General features: G+C 48.3%; 1 protein-coding gene across 6 annotated transcripts in view; it reads left to right on the top strand.

The window, feature by feature from the left end:
* Positions 1-21,516, top strand: part of C3H4orf50 (chromosome 3 C4orf50 homolog) — a 120,414-nt gene that overhangs the window by 77,194 nt on the left and 21,704 nt on the right. Inside the window, exon 13 of one of the 6 annotated variants that reach the window (XR_011621565.1) lies at positions 12,761-12,919. The exons of 3 other annotated variants lie outside the window; for them this stretch is intronic. The gene's annotated coding sequence lies outside the window, so the exon portion shown is untranslated. Of the gene's footprint in view, positions 1-8,898; positions 8,985-12,760; positions 12,937-21,516 lie in introns of those variants that run through there. 2 more of the 6 variants (XR_011621566.1, XR_011621567.1) reach the window with 2 other exon arrangements.

The raw sequence follows: 21,516 nt of genomic DNA, 5'->3' as shown, positions 1-21,516 counted from the left end.
GCTAGAATGCTCATCTCTGCTCCCTGTATCCTCTCAGCCTCCAGAAACTAGCTCAGGTTTGTGCATATGGTGGTCTAAAGGCATGGTTCCAAAAGAGAGAGCAGGAGCTTCAAGGTCTCCTGAGGCCCAGGCTCAAATCTCCCACAATGTCACTTCTGCATCTTTCTGTTGGTCTAAGCATGTGGCAAGGCCAGTCCAAGATATGGAGAACCAGACTCCACCTCTAGCTGGGAGGGGCAGGGGAGTCACATTACAAATGAATGTACACACAGAGGTGGGAGGGATTCTTGCAATCAGCTTTGCAAACAGTCCTTCACTGGCAGGAAATGACATTTTTGAGGCCCTGATTACTTACCAGGCACTTCAGCTTCCACAGATGTATCCACATAGCAAAATGGTGAGGCGAAGACTTCACCGTCACCAGGAATACTATATTCAGGCCAAGTCTGCCAAGCCATTGAGGCATCTGAGATGGTGGGATTCAGGCTACAGATCAGGACCTGGGGGAAGGACACCTGGGTTCTTTCTGTCAGTGAGAATTGCAGAATTCTAGGAAAACCATAATTGTAAAATGAATTACAGATAAGAAGTAAGATTTCTATCAAGTATGTCAACTGAATGATGAGGTTCATACATTTGGAAAGGAGAGCTTTATTTCCTATAAAGGATTGCAGCCTGCAGGGTGGCCATTCTGGCAGGCTAGGGAGCATAATCTCCAGCCAGAAGCCAGAAACAGACACTTCCAGTGAGGGACAAAGAGAACAGAAATTTATGCTGAGTTGGGTGGCCAGATATACATATTTAATTAGTTATGGGAGGAGTCATGAATATTTATGAAAGGATAAACATACACATGTGCAATTGAGCTTCATGCATTTCCATGGGACCCACGTTCAAAAATGGCAGCATTAGCATGATCGGAGGGTGTTTTCAGCCGTCTGACATCAAAAGGTGGGGCAGAGGATGCAAAAACCCTTTTTGCATATTGTCTGTAGACTGGCCAGAACCATTTCATGGTTGGTGGTCTCTTATCACTGCTGAAGCAGTGAGAACTAAAGGAGCCAAATCCTGGAGAGGGGAGATCTTCTGAGAGTCGGTGCTGCTCTCCTGCTGGGGTTTTCTACAGTCTGGGGACCGGGAACAGGGCTGAGCATCCAGGCCTGGTTCAGTGCAATGACCACTGATGGGGTTGGAGAGACAAATTAGAGACTTGAGTGGCTTCAAAGGCCAGGGTGGGTTTCTCCTCCAGACGTTTGTCACATTCCAAAGTTGTGCAGAGTGGGGAGTAGGAAATGGAGTGAGAAAGCCTCTGAACAGCAGAGCAGAGTTTTCCATAGTCTAGATGCCCAGAAGAAAAGGATCAGTGTTACTCTGCCAGAGAAGCCATCAGTGAGCACACTGGGCCCTCACCTGGCTGCTGTTGATATTTGACCCCATGGTGCCCTCAAAGTCAAGGGGGAGTTTCAAACAGAGAAGGACTTCTTGTGGTTTAGGAAGACCATTTTGGATCCCTGTGGAGAAAGGATTGAAAGAGATGGGAAACGAGTGTAGAGGGGACAGGGAGAGAGGATGTTGCCTGGTTGTGGACAGTGGCTGATGTGCCAAGTGGTGACTGTGGTGTTCTCTCTCTTTCCTTCCTTCCTTCCTTCCTTCCTTCCTTCCTTCCTTCCTTCCTTCCTTCCTTCCTTCCTTCCTTCCTTCCTTCCTTCCTTCTTTCTTTCTTTCTTTCTTTCTTTCTTTCTTTCTTTCTTTCTTTCTTTCTTTCTTTCTTTCTTTCTTTTCTTTCTTTCTTTCTCTCTTTCTTTCTCTCTCTCTCTTTCCCTTCCTTCCTTCTTTCCTTCCTTCCCTTCCTTCCTTCCTTCCTTCCTTCCTTCCTTCCTTCCTTCCTTCCTTCCTTCCTTCCTTCCTTCTTTCTTTCTTTCTTTCTTTCTTTCTTTCTTTCTTTCTTTCTTTCTTTCTTTCTCTTTCTTTCTTTCTCTCTCTCTCTCTCTCTCTCTCTCTCTCTCTCTCTCTCTCTCTCTCTCTCTTTCTCTCTTTCTCTCTTTCTTTCTTTCTGAGTTTCAGTCTTATTGCCCAGGCTGGAGTGCAGTGGCATGATCTTGGCTCACTGCTACCTCTGCCTCCCAGGTTCAAGCGATTCTCCTGCCTCAGCCTCCGGAGTAGCTGGGATTACAGGCACCCGCTACCATGCGCAGCTAATTTTTTGTATTTTTAGTGGAGACGGGGTTTCACCATTTTAGCCAGGCTGGTCTTGAACTCCTGACCTTAGGTGATCTGCCTGCCTTGGCCTCCCAAAGTGCTGGGATTACAGGCGTGAGTCACTGAGCCCTGCCCCCTTTTTTTTTTCATAAATCAGAAAAGCAGAGAAGCATGAGCAGACAGAGGAAGGGAAGCTATTTGATGGAGACGCCATCTGTCACACCAGCAAACTTGGGAGGATTAGGGGAAAGCAAAGGTGGAAAAGAGGCATCATTTGTCTTAAATGTTTAAAAAAAAAAGTTGACATCATACTATGAAAGAAGTTTGATAGATTTTGCAATAGGAGAAGAATTTGTCTTGATTAGCGTGATATTAAGTAGAATTAAAACTGAGGATAGGTTCAAATTAAATTTTAAAAAGGTTATCTGAGACTTGGAGATGAATCAGCTCAACCATCTCATTTGAGGAAACTGAGGCCCAGAGGGAAAAAAATGGCCTGTTCAAGGGACCTAGTAAACTGATTGCAAAACCACCCTAATATTGTTTCTTATTCAGTGGTGGGAAGGCTTGTCTTTCCCCATCCTAAGGCCACCTCCTTAGATCAGAGGGTCCTTCCTTCTGTGACCCTTGGATCCTTGGGTCCCACTTAGCACTTTGTAATAGTTAAGTTGTTGGAGGGGGTTATTGAAAAGAGAGCCTCTTGGTGACAAAGACTATATGATTCTCTTAATTCCTGTTATGGTCCCTTTGATCCATGAGTCATTTAGAAGGATATTTTCAAATTCTTAATATGTGGGGTTTTCCTTATTTTGTTCTTATTATTTATGTTTTAATTCCAATGTAACGAGAGAATATGGTTCATATAATTTCCATTTTTTTTGCTTGTCAGGGCTTGCTCTATTTCCAAGATTATAAATGCATTTTGCAAATGTTCCGTGTATGTTTTGAAAATATTATGTATTTGGTTATTATAATAATGTTTCAGACTATATATATATATCCATTACTATATATATATATATCCATTACATGAAACTTGTTCATCGTGGTCTTCAAATTTTCTTTGTTTCCTCTTTAGTATCTTTGTGTGCTTGATCTGTCAAGTTCTGAGGAAGATGTGTTTAAATACCCAACTATGGCGATTCTCTTTCTAATTTTCTTAGTTTTTGCCTTATACATTTTGAGGCTATATTATTAATATTTAGTGCATATAAGTCTAGTATTTTTCTATTATACTATGAATCTTTGTTTTACAATTAGGCAGTAACCTTTATGATCTTTAATAATGCTTTGTGCTTTTGATTCTATTTTGTTTAATGTCAATATGGCTATTCTGAGTTTCTTGGGCTAGTATTTGCTTGGTACACATTTTCCCATAATTTTACAGTCAATCCTTCTCTGTCTTTATGTTTTTAGTATGTCTCTGTTAACAGCATATAGCTATATTTTAAATTTTTAAAGCTGAGAACAATCCTTGTCTTTTAAATGGAAGTTTAGTTCATTATAATGATTATGATAACTGATATATGTATATGATAATATATATGTTATAGCTTATATATATATATATATCCATTATTTTATTGTGTGCTTACTGTTTACCCTGCCTTTGCTATGCTTGTAATTTTTCTCTTTTCTTGCTTTATGCAAAACTGATTAAGTTTTCTCTAGTCTACTTTTCACCCCAGTTGTACATGTTATTTCTATTATTTTAGTGGCCACCCTTCAACGTTTCAATGTGCATTCTTAGCTTGGCATCTCTAACTTCCCCACGCACAGAGAATCCTAAGAAGGCTTTAATTTTCCTACCTCCCCTGGCATCTGTCATATTTCCCAGGAATAGACTTTCACTCTATTTTTATACTTTTCACATTAGCCACTATTATTATTTTATATAGTTAATACATTTTTAGATTTACCAGTTTCTTTACTTGCCATTCTTTCTTGATTTTTTTTTTCTTTTGAGTTTAGTTTAGTTCTCCCTGGAGCACATTCCTTACGAGTATTCTTTTAGCAAGGCATTTAGCAGTAAAAACCTCTTAGTCTTTGCCTGAGAATGTCATTATTTTGTTTTTATGGTTAGGTGATCATTTAGCTGAATATAGAATTCTAGATTCTCTATTATTTCTTCTTGTAATATGACAATGCTATTCCACTGGCTTCTGGCTTTCATCGAGAAGCCTGTTATTGGTGTAACTGCTATGTACTTTTAGGTAATCTGTTTCTCTCTCTCTGGTTGCTTTTAGCATCTTCTATTTGTCTTTGTGATTCTGGAGTGTTGCTATAAGACATATATTCATTTTTATCTATCCTCCTTGGGGCCTATGATTTCTAAATCTGAGAATTTGTATCTTTCAGCATTTCTGAAAAATTGTTATTATATATTTGAATATTACACCTTCAACCCCTTCTCTTTCCTTCTGAAATTCATATTAACAGTTTTAGATTGACTCAGTTTTTTCCTTTGTGGCTCATAACTGCTATATCTAACTTATAACTCACTCTGTCTTTCTTGTTTTGTTTTGTTTTGTTTTTGAGATGGCGTCTCGCCGTTGTTGCCCAGGCTGGAGTGCAAGGGCACAATCTCGGCTTACTGCAACCTCCACCTCCTGGGTTCAAACAATTCTCCTGCATCAGCCTCCCGAGTAGCCGGGATTACAGGTGCACACCACCACACCTGGCTAATTTTTGTATTTTTAGTAGAGACAGATTTTCACCATGTTGGCCAGGCTGGTCTCGAACTCCTGACCGCAGGTGATCCACCCGCTTCGGCCTCCCAAAGTGCTGGGATTATAGGCGTGAGCCACTGCGCCCATCCTCTTTCTGTCTTTCTAAGCTATATTCTAGGTAATTTCATTAGATAAATCCTGAAGCTCATTTTTTTTGTTTTTTGTTTTTTGTTTTTTTTTTTTCTGCAGCATGAAGACTCTGTAGCCAGACTGCTGGGGATTAAATCCAGGTCATGTGATCTTTCTGTACTTTGGTTTCATCATCTTTAAAGTGGGAGTTCCACCTACTACCAAAGTGGGTTCCTTCCACCTACCTACCAAAATAACCTAAAATTATTTTGAGGTTAAATAAGTCAATACAGATAAAGCTCTTAGAGTTGTCCTGTCCCATCGTAAGTGCTGTATCCAAGTTAGTTAGACATTATCTTAATTGTTTTAAGAATCCACTTATGGTCTCTATTCAATAGTTCTACTGTTTGATGTTCTTGGGGGAACTTAACCTTCCTGATAAATACATCTTATGTCTTCATTCATAAAGGATTGCTTTCTTGGGCGTTTTGCAATGTTGGCTTCTGGGGCTTTTTTTTTTTTTTTTTTTTTTTTCCCAAGACAGGGTCTCACTCTGTCTCCCAGGCTGGAGTGCAATGGCGCAATCTCGGCTCACTGCAACCTCCACCTCCCAGGTTCAATCGATTCTCCTGCCTCAGCCTCCCGAGTAGCTGGGACTATAGGTGCCCGCCACCACACCCAGCTCATTTTTGTATTTTTAGTAGAGACGAGGTTTCACTATGTTGGCCAGGCTGGTCTCAAACTCCTGATCTCGTTATCCCCCTGCCTTAACCTCCCAAAGTGCTGGGATTACAGGTGTGAACCACCGCACCTAGCCCTGGGGCTTTATCTATAGGAATCCTGTGTGTCTCAACGTCAGCCCCGAGTATATCACAGGCTCAAGGGAGTTCAACCCCAAATTCCCATGAGATATAGGGCTATGGTTACATCTTCTTAAGGATGGCTTTTTTCTTCTCACCTAGAACTCAAGCCAGGACAAACTTCCTCTCTATCTTCTAATTCCCCCTGTTACTGAGGGGACAGCCCTCCAAGGACATTGGTTCGGTTCCAGCTCCCTGACTCTGTCTGCGTCCACGTCGAACTGCATCCCCTGGTTTACAGAGGCCAGGGCAGCCTTCCAGGAGTGGCAGTGGCATCATCACTTGTGTGGGTTTTCCTTTACTGACCTGTGAGACCTGCTCCTCCTATAGAAGAAAAAGTAAGGCCACCTTAACTGCAGCAATCATGAACCTAGAGCTTCCTATGTGTCAAGTGCTGTTCTAAGCAGTTTCTATATTTTAACTCATTTAGCCTTCATGACAACTGGATCTGCACACATGTTTTGCAGCTGGAGAAACTGAAGCATAGAGCTGTTAAGTAACTTGCTTGGGGTCACCCAGCCAGAAATGTAGGGAGCTGGGATTTGAACCCAGGCAGTTTAGGGTCACATGTATGCGCTTAAGCCTATACCGGGTTGTCTCTCAGGCTCTGGGAAGACACTTTGCCTGGTTCTTGGGCCCTAAAAGTGAGTACACGATAATAGCTGTTGGCATTATTATTGTAAATGGCATTATTATTGTTGCTGCTGCTGTTATTTACAAGTAAACCCTGGTTCCAGGCTTTAGGAGCTCATGGGCCAGGACATCCAGACACACATGGAAGGGAGGCTTGCACTCCAGCCTGGCTGTGGCAAGTGTGCAGGGCCTGTAGCTGGCCTGGGGCAGGTGGTTTGGAGCTGAGGAAAAAGCATGGGTAAAGAACATGCCAGGGGTCAGTGTGGCCAGGAGGAGGGTGCGGAGAGGAGCGGCAGGACACAGAGGAAAGGTGGACAGGGGCCAGACGGTAGAGGATGCTTGAGCCAGACCAGTGAGCCTGGAGCTTCTCCTGCAGGGATGACAAGCCACACAAAGTCCTTTTGTGGAGGAGTGGAGCTTGATTTATTTAAAAGGCTGAACTCTGCGCTGAGTTTTCCAATATAAGGAAGCTTGCAGAGGAATTTGCAGGCAATGCTTTCTGAGCAGGAAGAGAATAACGATAGTGAGGACCTGGAAAGGGCCAATGTGTGTGGGCAGTCGTGGAGTTTCAGAGCAGCCGTGACACCTGTGTCACCGCCAAACACTGTCCACCTTGCCTTACCATGCAGCCGTCTCCTCTCCACAGCCATCCAGCGAGGTGCTCACCCCTTCTTACAGATGAGGAGACCAAGGTGCAGAGAGGCGAAGTGAATTGCCAGCGGCTGTGTTAGAGCGGGAGGGCGTCTAAACCTGTGTCCTTAACCCTACACCATGCTGCTGCTCCAGTTTTAGAAGAAAAAAGTAGGGAGGTGGTTCTCGCTCACAGACACCCTTCTCTCTCTTCCTGCTTCTACTCTCCTCTCTGTCATCTCTTCCTTCCCTCTCCTCTTCCCCTCTCCCCCTTTCCTGACCTCCTCCTCCCAACCCTCCCCACCACCGGACTTGTCACTAGGACCCCCACATTGGCTTTTATTCTATCCTGGAGGGGACTTCACCATCCCTGGCTCACTCCCATGCCTCCCAGGGCTGCATCAGTGCAGGTCTTGGGAACAGCATCCTTCGAGGGGGTCTGGGCCAGAGAGGACCTTGCTATGCCCAACCGGTTTCCCATGGGCACCTGAGCCCCACAGGGAGGCGTGATTATAGTCAAAACAACTCCTGCTGAGCATGCCTCTTACCCCCAGCTCACTTAGTAGCAGACATTAGAGGGTCTGTGCTGGCTGAGTGCTGGTGTCGGGGACACGGGGATGAGCCACATAGCTCCAGCACTCGGGGGCTCCAGCCACATGAGCAGGTAACTGGCGTGGAGTCTGGTGTGTCCCAGTGTGTGCCGGGAGAGCCCAAAGGTCAGGGTCAGGGGTCAGCCCCACAGCAGATGGGGAATATAGAAGGGACGGGAGGTGGAGGGAGGACCTGCCATTCACAGAGGCTGGAGAATTAGGAAAAGCCCCAGCACAAAGTTCCGTGAGTGGCAGACTCAGGACCTTGGATCTTTTCCCAGAATCAGTAGGGAGCCTTGCAGAGTTTCTAAGTGGGGTGGTAATAAGCAAACGCTGCGCGTGTGTTCCATGAAGCTAATTTTCAAAAGCACTCTTGACGAAGTGTTTTCACACGCATCCCAGCATCTGCTCCTTCCTCCACCCTCTGTGAGAGACGAGGGCAGCTAAGACATCGCATGGAAGAGAAGATCCAGCGGCAGAGAGGAGGCTCACTGGGATTGCTCAGGATGCACAAGACAGCACCAGGCTCCCGTCCAGGGCTCTGGCATCAGGGTCCTGATCCCTGGTGCTGGGGGCAACTCTTCTGAGGAGAAAGTTGTTTACAAAAACTGTAAGGCAGAGAGAAAATGATGATCTTTAATATTAATGATTATATGGTTTCCGCCATTTATTGAGTGCCTGCTGTATGCCAGGAGCTGCACCACCATTAAAAATGCACTATCTCATTTAAACCCTATAACAATTCGTGAAGCTAACTAGTAATATTCTCCTCTGGGCAGAAGGAAACTGAGGTTCAAAAAAGATACCTTCTATTTCTGCAGGTCTGGGATTGAAATCCAGCTCTCTTGCTTTTCAAATACCGTAATGCAGCCGGGTGCAGTGGTTCACACCTGTTATCTCAGCACTTTTGGAGGCTGAGGTAAGAGAATTGCCTGAGCCCAAGAGTTCAAGACCAGCCAGAGCAAGATAGGGGACTCCATCTCTATAAAAAAATAAAAATGAAATAGCTGGGCATGGTGGCATGTACCTGTAGTTGCAGCTGTTCAGGAGGCTGAGGCAGGAGGATCAATTGAGCCTGGGAGGTCGAGGTTGCAGTGAACTGTGATGGAGCCACTGCACTCCAGCCAGTCTCCAAAACAAACGAACACTGTAATGTCCCCTCCACAGTCTGGTGCCTTGCTTTTCCAGGTAGATGACCACCTGGCCACCTCAGATTCAGGACCTGGTCGCCCAGACAGCACCAGGAAAGCTGTCCCCTGCCTGCCTCCCTCTCTGATGGCTGGATTCTTTACGGAGCCCAGCCTAGCTACTCAGATGTATGCTCCATAAATGGGCCAAGGAAGCAGTGTGCCAGAGTGGAAATGCGACACACTTCTGCTTTCTGGGGCATTCAGCCAGGAACTGTGTGCGTGGTTCACCTGCCTGTGAAGACAGCCGGCCAGTGAGTTTACACCTGGCAGGTTAGTGAGTTACACCTGCCTTCCTCACCTGAGAGGAGGGGCAGGAGGCCAAACATTGCATGGAAATTAGAGACAGTTGGTGGGGGCAGGGGGTGGGGGTGGCATTGGGAAGAGCTTAGCATTTCGGGGTCAGGTGACAACTCTGTAAATACTTACTGAGCTGGTGACATTGCCTGGCTTCTCCTCTGCTCTTCTGTGTGGTTTGCACAATTTGGCTCCCCTTTCCAGCCTCACTTTCCCCTTCTCTTTGTGCTCTGCTGATTTTCTTGAATCAATGAACAGAAGGAGGAAGTGACATTGAATGAGACAGTGACACCCCGGGGTGGTGATTTCTGTGTCAAAGCCTAAAGGAGAGCCTGGATCCACGGGGAGGATGGAAGGGAGGGGTGTGCAAACCTTAGGCTCCTCAGAAACCTTCCTGGAGGAGGCAGAGGTGAACGAGAGGGATCTCCCTGCAGAGAGGGTGGAGTGGGCCTCCCCGTCAGACGTCACAGGGGCTGCTGATGGCTGGCGTGTGGAAGGACGGGAGGAAAACAGCCGCGCAGAGCCTGTGTTTGGAGCATGGAAACATGGCAGACTCGAAGTGCAGAGGGCAGGTTTCTAGATCAGCTCGGCCTCTCCAGGGCTGCACGACGTTGGGGAAAATTGCTCTATGTTTTTAAACTTCCTTTGTGTCTTCTGTGAAATGAGAATCTTGGCAAATCACTTTATGTTTGCACCCGAGAGGCTGACAGTGAAAAGTTTTTGCAAACCGTAAAGCTCTGTTCAAATGCAAAGATGTGTTCTTCTACATGGGAAGCCAACACCACTCCTAGATTCCCCAACTGATACTTGCTAGGTGTCCCTTGCACCTGTGCATCAGTGTTTGGGGGCTGCCTCTTGGTTCTCTTTCCTTTGCCCTGAATACAAACCCGTGAGGTCATGGGAACACACCAGCCAAGCAGCCTGGACGTTGAGTCTGCAGGGACTCATTCCAGGGCGTGTTTTCAGCTCAGCCCCAGTCTTGGGGAGTTCCTTTTCAACTGAGCCCGACAGAGATGGATTCCGGTGACCTGCAGAATCCGGGATATGGCTCTTTCATTCTAGTCTCACTGAGACAGATTTAGGCACTCCCACTTTCATGTGAGCTTTGCCAGCTGGACCTGAACTGTTTGCTCATTTATGCACGAGGCATTTGTGCACTCCTAGCCAGAACTGTCCCTCCCTTCTTTCCTTCTTTATCCCTTTACCCCTTTGCCTCTCTGCTTCCCACCACTCTTCTTCCACTTATATCTTTCAACATTTTGAGGAGCACCTGCCAGGCCCATGCTGGGCATCATGGACAGCAGAGGTGAATCTAAGCATGGTCCCTGCCTTCATGGTGCTTACGTGCTTGCAGGGGAGACAGGCACTGGAGTTGAGTGCAACACTGTAAACTGTAACACGTATATTTCATTCGTGGAGGGGCATCCGGCTCTGGAGAGAGCTGGAGGGTGATGAGCAGACCCACCTAGGGTGGGCAGGGCCCCAGAGGCGCTTGCTGCATGCCCGCTGTGTGCAGAGCTGCTGCACACATGCCCACAGTGAGACACAGGAGGCCTGGTTCAGACACATTGATTAAAGTTGTTAAAATTGTCTAGTGTTTCAAGATTCAGAAAACCTGAACACTTTGGTTCTTCTAGCAACTTTATGAGGTGGTCAGCTGAACATAAAAAAGGGGTTCAAAAAAGGCTGGTGGTGGATTGAGCCAATACCAGAAGCTAGAGTCAGCCTGCAGGGGTAGGAAGTCAAGCAAGGATCGGGGACCGGAAGTCAGGGTTAATCCCTATAGAGCTGTCCAAATAGCACCCGACACATCAAGACACTCAGTGGGTAATGTTACCTCTTATAATTGGTTACTGTTTTCCAAAGAAAAGGAAGGTGCCCAGAGACCATCCAATCTAACATCCTCGTTGAACAGAGGAGGAATCTGAGGCCCAGAGAGATGTCAATGGGAAGGCAGCCACAGGACACTGAGTCAGGCTCCCTGATTCTCAGCGCTGTGCACCCACACTCTCCACCACACAGAGCAGCCTCTGTCATGAGCCCAATGTTTTCTCTATCAACACCTGGTTGTCACCATGCCTGAAAGTATCACCTGCATCCTGTTAGATACAGGAGCACAATTTAAAGGCCATAAACATTCACGAGGATATAAACCTATCAAGTAAACGCCACCTCAAACTTGGCATCTCTAGTAGAGCCCAATAAAATTTGCTGACTGCGGGGTAGCTAATATTTAAAGCTGGTTATTGTCACAACAGACTTTAATGGTTTAGCATCTTCAATGCTTAATTGCCCTTTATTAGATCATTGCAGAATGAGATAATTGGACCAAGCACTTGAACTTCTGACTCTGTCCTATTTATTTGGTGGTGCACACAGATGGGGAATTTCACAAGTGCCTTTTAGGGCTGGCGCTCACAGAGCTCTGGGCAGCCTGGAGTTCACTGCCACTGTATTTACTCAGGGCGTGCTCGATTCATAAAAGCTGCATTTCTTAGAGTTTCTCACTTTCATTTTTTCTGCTTATAAGAGGTAAATTATACATTTCCTTTCCCCTTTCCTTCTGTCCTTTTGTTTCCAGTACAAGTCACTGTTATTAAAACACAATTCACTTCAGAGTCAGTTCTCTTGGGTTTATAGAAGTGCATATTTCATACTGAGCATAAAAGTCAAGGAAATTTAATGTTATTCCTAAAGGAGAATGTGCTCGCTTTTGCAAAACAAAATGTAAATTCTGGCTACCTTGGTTGTTGGGTTTGGGATAAAGGAATATTTACATAACTTCCCGCCTTCAAAGTGATGCAGATATGGGCTTGAAAAAAAATGTCTGCTGACGGGCACATCAGAGCCTGCAAAGTATTCACACCTTTGAAAACTGACGGGTACTAGCTGCTCTGGGGGTTCTTGATTGGTCACTGAGACACAGATCTAACTAAATGCACAATTTATCATGGTATGATTTATAATAGTGAGTTCTTAGCAACAATCTGAATGTCCAGCTGCCAGGAAATGGGTGAGTAAATGATATATTCACTCCATGAAATAGTGGCCTTTTCAAATTTGTTGAGCTCATATTTATTGAATACTGTGGATATCAGGGACAGTGTTAGGAGGTAGCTATGCAATGATGAGTGGGAAAATTATGCAGTTGTTAGCAATCACTGCTGCAAAGATGATGCTTTGGGGAAATCTTATAATAATACGAAGTCAAACCCCCCCAGAAATATTATTATCTCAATTTTGTTGAAAGCACACAAAACACTGGGAAGGTTGACTTATTTTTTGTTTTTATCTCTTCCTCCAAATATCTGTAAGGCACATATAAAACATCTCTAGTAGGGAAAAACAAGGAAGTTTTTAAAAAAGCATTTGATGTGTTCATTTGGAGGTTCCCCTGTTAGGAATTGTGTCTGTGTGCCGGAAGTCACTGCACCTTTGGAAGTGACAGGAGAAGGTGCCGTCCACAGTAGAATAGCTGCTGGCCCCAGGGAGATGTTTTATCACCGGGAAACATGCAGGGTGTTCATGCCTTCAGCTCATCCCAGTACCCGTCCTTCTTCCTCCAGAGCTTCATGGGAAACCACAACTTCTCCCTGCCCGTCCCTGTCAGCACACAGGTCTGCCGGCTGGTTTCCATAAGCAGTTGGTCAGAGCAAACAAAGGTCTTTCATCATCTGCTCCGTGAACTCCCTTGGTGGCCGGGAACCCAGCTGCTGCTGTCTGAGGTAGCTTCGGTGTGTGGGTGAGTGTGTGTCTGTGTATGGGGGTGTGTGTGTGTATGAGAGGGGAAGAGCGAGAGCTAGCCCATGAAAGGGCTTTGTTTACAGTTTTTGCCTTTGTCCTTATAAGATTTCCTTGCAGTTTTTATTCCAGGATCCTGTGTATGGTAGACACTCAGTGAATAGAAAATGGATACTGTTTCCAAGTAATTTTGTGAAAGATTTTTATTTTTGCCTTAATGAGCTCTATCTGAATTAAATTTTCAGGTGTATTATGAACATTTACCCTTTATAGATGACCATAAACATTATGTTCCTTAATATATTGCAAGTTGCACGCATTAATGTGAGCTCCATATTTGCAGAGGCCTCTAGGAAGCTGTAACTGGTACTCAGGTGAGTGAGACAGGCCTCCTGTGCAGTGGAGCTCGTCGACTCAGGACATATCAGTGGCAGGACACATGGGGGTTCTGGGACCCCAGGGGAGGTACCCAGGCAGGTGTTGGGGAGGGGATTGGCAGTGCATTTGAGGAAGGTTTCCTGGAGGAGGCCATGTCTGAGCTGAGGCGTGAAAAATGGGTATATTAGTCTGTTCTCACACTGCTGCAAAGATACTACCTGAGACTGGGTAACTTATAAAGGAAAGAGGTTTAATTGACTCGTAGTTCTGCATGGCCGGGGAGGCCTCAGGAAACTTACAATCATGGCAGAAGCAGAAGGGGAAGCAAGGCACATCTCACATGGCGGTAGGAGAGAGAGAGAGAGAGAGAGAGAGGGAGAGCAGGGTTACTCCCACTTTCAAACCATCAGATCTCATGAAAACTCCCTCACTATCACCAGAACAGCATGGGGGAAACTAGGGGATACCCAAGCCATATCACTGGGTAGGAGTCGTCAAGCAGAGGGCAGAGACAGAAAGCAAGAGAGTAAGCTCCAGGCAGAGGGAACAAAGGAGCATGGGGGAGAGGTTAGAAAGACCGGAGGGAGTGGAGTGTGGTCGAAGTGGGGAGTGGTCAGTGTCAGAGATGGGCTGGAAAAGGAGCAAGGCCTGGAGGCTTTGGACACATGACCTTTGAGCTGTTGCCATAAGACCTGCTTCTGGGCCCTGATTCTGCAGTCTCTCTCCCATGGCCTGTCCTTTGGCCTCCAGGCACAGCTGGCTCCAGGGGAGACTGCACCCGCCAATCATTCTCTGCCACCTCCATCTCCTGCTTTGTGGTCACCACCATCTGACAAGCATGCATCTGCTCCCTGTCTTCCCCTTCCACAGTAGGCACTATAAGAGCAGAACCTTCCATGTATTTCACCAGAAACATGGGCACAGGGAAAGCAGTCATGAAATATTTGCTGATTGGATAAATGGTCAGTGAATGAATGAATATGGATGAGCCGCAGAGCCACTTCGGTTCCCCTGGGGCCAGAGTTCAGGTTTCCTGTTTGTGTGGGAAACAGCTGGAAGGATGAGTGGTCATGCAGGCAGGGTGGGCCTGGGGGCAGCTTTTGAACTTACAGCCTGGTTTATTTCAACCACTTTATTGTGCTTGTCATTTGGCTTAGAAATATGGTCTGTGGGCCCGGGGACACAGGTCCTGTGCTGGGTCATCTGCCCTTTAAAAAAAAAATTGAGGCAAAATTCACATGACATAAAATTCACCATTTGAACCACCTTAAAGTGCACAGCGGAGTGGCTTTTAGCGCCTTCACAGTGTTGTGCAACCATCACCACTAATTTCAGAACATTTTCATCATCCTAAGAAGAAACACTGTCCCCTTTAGGCCCTTGAGGCAGTCCCTGTCTGTTCCTTCCCCGCTCTGGGGTAACTGACGTCCAGCGGCCCACCTTCCGTCTCTGTGGGTCTGCCTGCTCTGGACACTTCGTGTGAACAGAATCATGCACCACGTGGCCTTCGTATCTGTTTCCTTCCATCTAGTGTCCCATTTTCAAGGTCAGTCCCCGCCGTAGCAGGTGACAGTGTGTCATTCCTTCTCATGGCCGAGTAATGTTCCCCTGGATAGATGAGCCACATGTAGGTTAGCCATTCATCAGCTGGTGAACATTTGGGTTGTCTCCATTTTCTGACTATTATGAGTGTTTAGGTCACAAGATTAATATGTGCTCATTATAAAAATCTAAACTTTATTGAAAGACACACTGGGCGAAAGGAAAATCCCCTGGATCCCCTCCTTCCAGCTATCATGTCATCTGCATGGATCTGTGTGTGACTCCACTTTCCCCATGGCAGACTCAGCTGCTGACGCCCGCAGGAGCCCCTCTCTGCCCACAGTCACAGCCTTCCCCGTGAGGCCTCAGGTTTCTCTGCATTGCTGAGATCTTGCCCTGGGTCTGCATCTCCTCCCAGCCCTCCCCAGTCCTTAAGACCCCCTTCTGAACTTACATCACCTAGTGAACTCTAGCTCAACCCCCACTCCTAAGGGTGGGTCCTGGGCCTGGCTCAGTGCTTCCCCAATCCTGGTCCTCGCTCCCAAACCCTGGTCTAGGTGTCTGTCTCCCTACCAGACCGTGGGCCCCCCAAGGCCAGGGCCATACCTGGGCATTTCTGTGACCACAGGGTCGTGCTCAGGCGGTGCTGGGTGGAAGCTCACATTGGTGGGAGAAGCAGGTTACCATAGAAACCCAGTGTTATGCTTGGTGAAAGGACAGGATCTGCCCATGGGACGCAACCATTCTCCTCTCGGCATTTCCCGGGGCCAGGCTGGCTGCTTCTGCCAGCCCTTGTCCGCTGGTAGCGTCCTCCCGACAGGGCGACCATCAGTCCTGAGGCCCTGTGGCCTTGTCTCAAGCTTATCTTCCAGTTCTCAGAACATACGGTCACCAGTTCCCACACAAGCTTCAGGGTTCCCTGTGCCTCCCTGCCTGGAATGGTCCTTTGCAAAGAGAGTCAGGGAGCCTGGGGCCTGGGGGTCCCCCAACAGCCCTCCCCCCTAGAGCTCACTCCCCACCACACCTCTTTGCTGCTTCAGGGGATGTGGCTCTCCCCTCACCGATTGCCATATCCCTCCCCTCTGCCCATCTCAGAAGGCCCTCCATCAGCTGGTCCCAGCTCTTCCCCACTCAGTGAGGTCTGTCTCCACTCCTTTGCTGGCCTCTCCCTCCCCACCCGAGTGGCCAAGACCAACATCTTGGCAAACCCAAGGGCAGCTTCCTGGTCCTCCCCTACCTGGTACATGGCCACTGCTGAGAACCTCCTGCCCCACCCCCCAAACCTCTCCCACTCCCCTTCCTGGTCAGGGAATTCCCAGGCTTCCTCCCGAGCTATGCACCTGCCATCCGAGTGCTCCTTCCCAGGGTTCCACCCTTGCCCTGGCATGTGGCGCCCCCTGGGACCTCCCTGCTGAGCTCCAGACCTTCTGACCTGCTGTTCTGTAGTAATGCACCTTCTTGTTCCCACCCGGATGTTCCATGGGCAACTGAAAGTCAGAGCTGCAGCTGGACTTGGCATCTTCATCCATAAAGCCGCTTCGTATTGTGCAAGTGGATACCCCTCTCCCCACATCCACGCGGAACTTAATCTCGGTCCCCAGCCCAGGAGCCCCTCCTCCTTCCTCCCCGAGAGAGGCGGCTGGCCACTCTGATGGAAGAAGACCTGGCCTGCTGCTCCAGGCCTGCCCTGAGTCCTCAGCACTTACAGCCCTGCAGCCAGGTACTGGGGCTTCTCAGCGGCTCATGCTTGGGGCCAGGCCAGGAGGGTTCTCTATCCCTGCTCAGCCTCCAACAAATGCACTCATTTGGCCTTTCCTGCTCTCTGCTCCTGCTGGCCCTGGGTGTGGGGCAGGCTGGGAATGTGCTGTGCCTGTCCCAGTTCTCCCTAAGGTAGGCCTCCAGGGCTGGATATGGGGAGGGTCCAGGAGCCCCCACTTTTGGCCTCGAGCCTAAGCCATCAGCTCCTGGAGTTTAATCAGAAATGGATGATTTTGGTTTCCATTTGACTCTTGGCTCTTGTATTAGTCAGGGTTCTCTAAAGGGACAGAACTAATAGGATAGATGCATATATGAAGGGGAGTTTATTAAGGAGTATTGACTCACATGATTAGGAGGTGAAGACCCACAATAGGCAGTCTACAAACTGAAGAGCCAGGAAGCCAGTCCGAATCCCAAAACTTCAAAAGCAGGGAAGCCGACAGTGCAGACTTCAATCTGTGGCCCAAGGCCTGAAAGCCCCTGGCAAACACTGGTGTAGATCCAAGAGTCCAAAAGCTGAAGAATTTGGAGTTTGGTGTCTGAGAGCAGGAAGCATCCAGCATGGGAGGAAGATGAAGGCCGGAAGACTCAGCCAGTCTGCTCTTCTACCTTCTCCTGCCTGCTTTATTGTAGCAGCACTGGCCGCTGACTAGATGGTGCCCACCCAGATAGAGAGTGGGCCTGCCTTTCCCAGCCCACTGACTCAACTGTTTACCTCCTTTGGCAGCACCCTCACAGACACACCCAGGATCAATAGTTTGCATCCTTCAACCCAATCAAGTTGACACTCAATATTAACCATCACAGCTCTCAATGTGTGTGGCCTAAGTCTGCAGGTTGGAGCCATTGGGAGGAAGATTGGTGGGAGGGGGCGGGTTAGGAGTGACCACACAGTGTCACATATTCCCTACTCATGGATCATGCCTGGCACCAGGCCAGCCTTCTCCCCCCAACACCCACTCCCTACTCCTCACACAGCCCTGTGGGCTCTGCCTCCTTTCTATCATTCTCTCCATCTGCTTGCACCTGTGCTGGTGGGGTGGGGTCCAGGCACTAATGCTCACCTGTCCCCAGCCGCCCCTGCCACAGAAGCCTCCTCCCTGAGTCTGTCTACCTAATCTGCATCCCCCTTCCCCTTGTTAGCAATGAACACAATTAGTAGCACACGTGAGGTACCAGGCTCTGCACTTGGCCCAGAGTTCACACTCAGGGCTCATTGCTGCCATTGTTTCTGTCTTCGTTCCTGTTGTTATTACTGGACTTGGAGTCAGAAGCAGGTTCGAATCCCAACTCCACCATCCTTTAGCTGCAGTCCTTGGGCCACATTTGTAACCTCCCTGAATATCAGTTTCTCATCTGTAAAACAGGAATTATAATCGCTCCCTTGCATTGTTGCTGAGATAATTAAGTTAATTACACGTGCAAAATGTCAGGTGCCTTTCCCTCCTGGAACAGGTAAAATCGCGTCTACTCCAGGAAAGTTCATTCTGAGTCCCTCCTTAGAGTTTCTGTGGGCTCCCAGGGAGGTAATGGGTGAAAAGTGGTTTGTGAATGCTGAAGTGCTATAAAAACGTTTAGAATGATGATTACTAATTACAGTCTAGGGCAGCTGGGAGAGAAGCTGGGGTGAGGTGAAGGTCTAGGCTCCTGCCTTTCAAAGGCCTCTCAGAGCCATAGGGCAGGGTTGGGAGGAGACAGAGCAGATGAGGAGACCATGAGTTGTGTGTTACTTGGAGCCAGGAGGTTGGAGTCCAGCAAATTCCCTGGGTCCTTTCCCACCCTGGAGTCTGACATCCATCTACCCATTTGATGAGCATGCCACGAGGGCCACTCCAGGCTAGGCACTGCCGTGGATGCAGGAGCTGGAGGGGACAGGAGGACAACCCTTCTCCTGCCCTCATGGTGCTTACCATCTACAAGTGAGATGGTTAGATAGGCAGTTTACAAGCAAGGCACACTCCCCGCAGACTTCTTCTGCAGAGTCGCCCATTGCATGCCATGCCTGCCCCTTTCTGTGGGCCCAATTCCCCCAAGGACTCTGTCTTATTTCCCGGCATAGCCCCAACACCTGATGTAGGGCCTGGCACCTAGAAGGTGTTTGCTAAGTAAGTGTCGGATTGGACCAACTCAGTGAAAGCTGACTTCTGTGCGGTAGAGGACCAGGCATGTGTTACCCGACCCGCAACGTTATTTGGTTTTCATTGTGTAGGAAACGCGGAGTTAAGGTTTGCATCTTTTCAGGCAGTTGTTTTGAAAGACACAAGTCCTGGGGTTCTGAGGAGATGGGAGGGCCCATCCTCTGTCCCCGTCCATCACTGTCACGTGCACTGCAGCGGGCCCTGGCCGGCCGCTCTGGGATTAGCTTTCCCTGCATGCGGCCCCTGTGCTCTGGGCTCTGACAGCCTCCACCCTGCAGGCTTGTCTTCCAGCCACTGGGATCTGAGCTGGGGCAGCCACCCTGGGATCTCTCAAGTGTGTATTTCCTCTGGGCTCTCATCACTCTCCTGCTTGACCAGAAACCAGCATGCTGGAGGCAGAGCGGGGGCTGCTGTTTCTAGTTACTAGGTTCCTTCGGGGGCTTTTTTCCAAATGGGGTCAGAGAGCCACTCTGCTGCCTTTCGTGCCTGACGCAGTAGCTGAGCCTTCTCTGCCTTCACAGGCAGCCCTCTGGCCACACCCTTATCACAGCTTTCCCTGGCCCCGTTTCCTCACCTCCCAGCACCGGCCGTCAGACTGCTCTTTCTTTAGAAAGGCAGCACTTTTTATATCACTCCTGTGTGCAAAAATACTTCTTATATCCGCCCCCTCTTATCTGCAGGGTAAAATCCAAACTCTCTACCTTGGCATGGAAGCTTTCCACCCTCTCAAGTGTCCCCTCCTCCTCTCTCCAGCTCTGCCTGCCAACTTACCCACCCGGTGGTACCTCCCGAAACACAGTCAGCATCTCCTCACCCCCCAGCCTCCCTGGAAGCTTTCCCCACATCGAAGCCCTCCTGCTTTTTGATGCTGGCAGGGTCCGTCAGCTGGAAGCCAACTCTAACTTTGCATTCTGTTACTTTATCTGCACTGTCTCACGGCATTCATCCTTTCCCCCGTATGTGCACAGAACATGTGCCACCATCTACATACACAGACACGCATGTGTGTATATATATCCCGGACGCCATTTGTCCCAGGGCCTCAGGCTCCTCCTCCAGCCCACCACCCGACTGGGAGGTGGCTCTTGGCTTCTTTCTGAGTTCCTGAACAGAATCCACTTGCATGGAAGGACTGAGCAATGCAGATTTACTGAGGAGTCTGTCAGGGAGCCCAGGAGGATGACACGTCGTCAAGCCTATGACAGGCAACCAAACATTCCCGCCGGACACCTCTCATCCCCTGGGATCCTCCCTCAGCGTGGAAGGGTCCAGCAATGGATGGGGAGCTGGAACTGCTCCTGGGACGTTGCCTGGCTCTTCCTGGATCAGCTGCTTGCTCAGGTGTCAAGGTCTCAGGTCACTCAGATAAGCAGGCCACATCCCAGAGAAATGCTGGCTGTGGTCAGAGTTCTTCAGCGTGACGGTGACTGTCCACTGCTCCTTCCACTCCTGGAAGCACCTTACAACCCGAGGCTTCCCATGGGCTCAGCCATTCTGCCCTGACCAGTGAGACCAAAATCTAGGACCCCTTGGAGCTCACAGCACAGCTTTGCAGTAAGCACAGAATTGTTTGCGTTTGCTGTACCATCATGGTACTTGTGATTGGAAAACCAAATGCAATATTTGGTCAGGTGCTGTAGCTCATGCCTATAATCCCAGCACTTTGGGAGGCCAAGATGGGTGGATCACCTGAGGTGAGGAGTTTAAGACCAGCCTGGCCAGACAGTGAAACCCCATCTCTACTGAAGATACAAAAATTAGCCAGGCACAGTGGCACATACCTGTAGTCCCAGCTGCTTGGGAGGGTGAGGCAGGAAAACAGCTTGAACTTGGGAGGTGAAGGTTGCAGTGAGCCGAAATTGCACCACTGCACTCCAGCCTGGGTGACAGAGCAAGACTCCATCTCAAAAAAAAAAAAAAAAAAAGCAATATTTATTCTCTCCCTTCATCCTCCACGCGGAGATGATCATCACAACCAGCATGGAGTAGGTACCTGCCATGTTTCAGGCCCTGTTATAGGCACCAGGCACACCTCAACCCACTTCATCATCACAACCAACTCCAAAGTAGACATGACTGTCATACCCTCCTCACAGATGTAAAAACAGATCTCACAGCTAGTAAGTGGCAGAGGTGGGATTTGAACCTGGCAGTCTCGTTCCAGAGCCTGAGCTCCCAATTTCTATGCAACAAACACTAATGCACATAGAGTCATCCTCGGTATCCATGCAGCATTGTTTCCAGGACCTTCTAAGGAGACCCGCATCCGAGGATGCTCAAGTCCTTGATAGGAAATGGCACGGCATTTGCATATAACCTACACGCTGTGTGCTGTAAATCATCTCTATTGCTTAAAATACTTATAATTACTGTAATACCTAATACAGTGTAAATGCTCTGTAAATAGTTGTCATACTACGTGGTTGAGGGAATAATGACAAGAAAAGTCTGTGCATGTTGAACACAGACTAAGTTTTCTTTGAATATTTTCAATCTCTGGCTGGTTGAATCCATGGATGTGGAACCCATGGATACGGAGGGTCACCTGTGCCCAAAGAAACCACTATTTCAGAGTTGATTCTGGTGAAGCGTCTTCCCCCATGGGCTTTGTGGGAGCTCAGCGAGAAAGCGTTTTCTTGTCTGCCGTGGCAGCGGTTTCAGCTGGTGTGGTCCCTCCAGGGCCCAGTAGGCACCGACTCTTGTTTGCAGCAGCCAGCCCTGCAAAGGCCGGACTGCTCATTGTCTCAGCGTGGCATTTGCTGACC

Source organism: Macaca nemestrina, chromosome 3 (assembly GCF_043159975.1).
Source record: "Macaca nemestrina isolate mMacNem1 chromosome 3, mMacNem.hap1, whole genome shotgun sequence".
NCBI lineage: Eukaryota > Metazoa > Chordata > Mammalia > Primates > Cercopithecidae > Macaca > Macaca nemestrina.
Note: the sequence above shows the minus strand (reverse complement) of the source record. Positions and strands in the feature narration are given on the sequence as shown.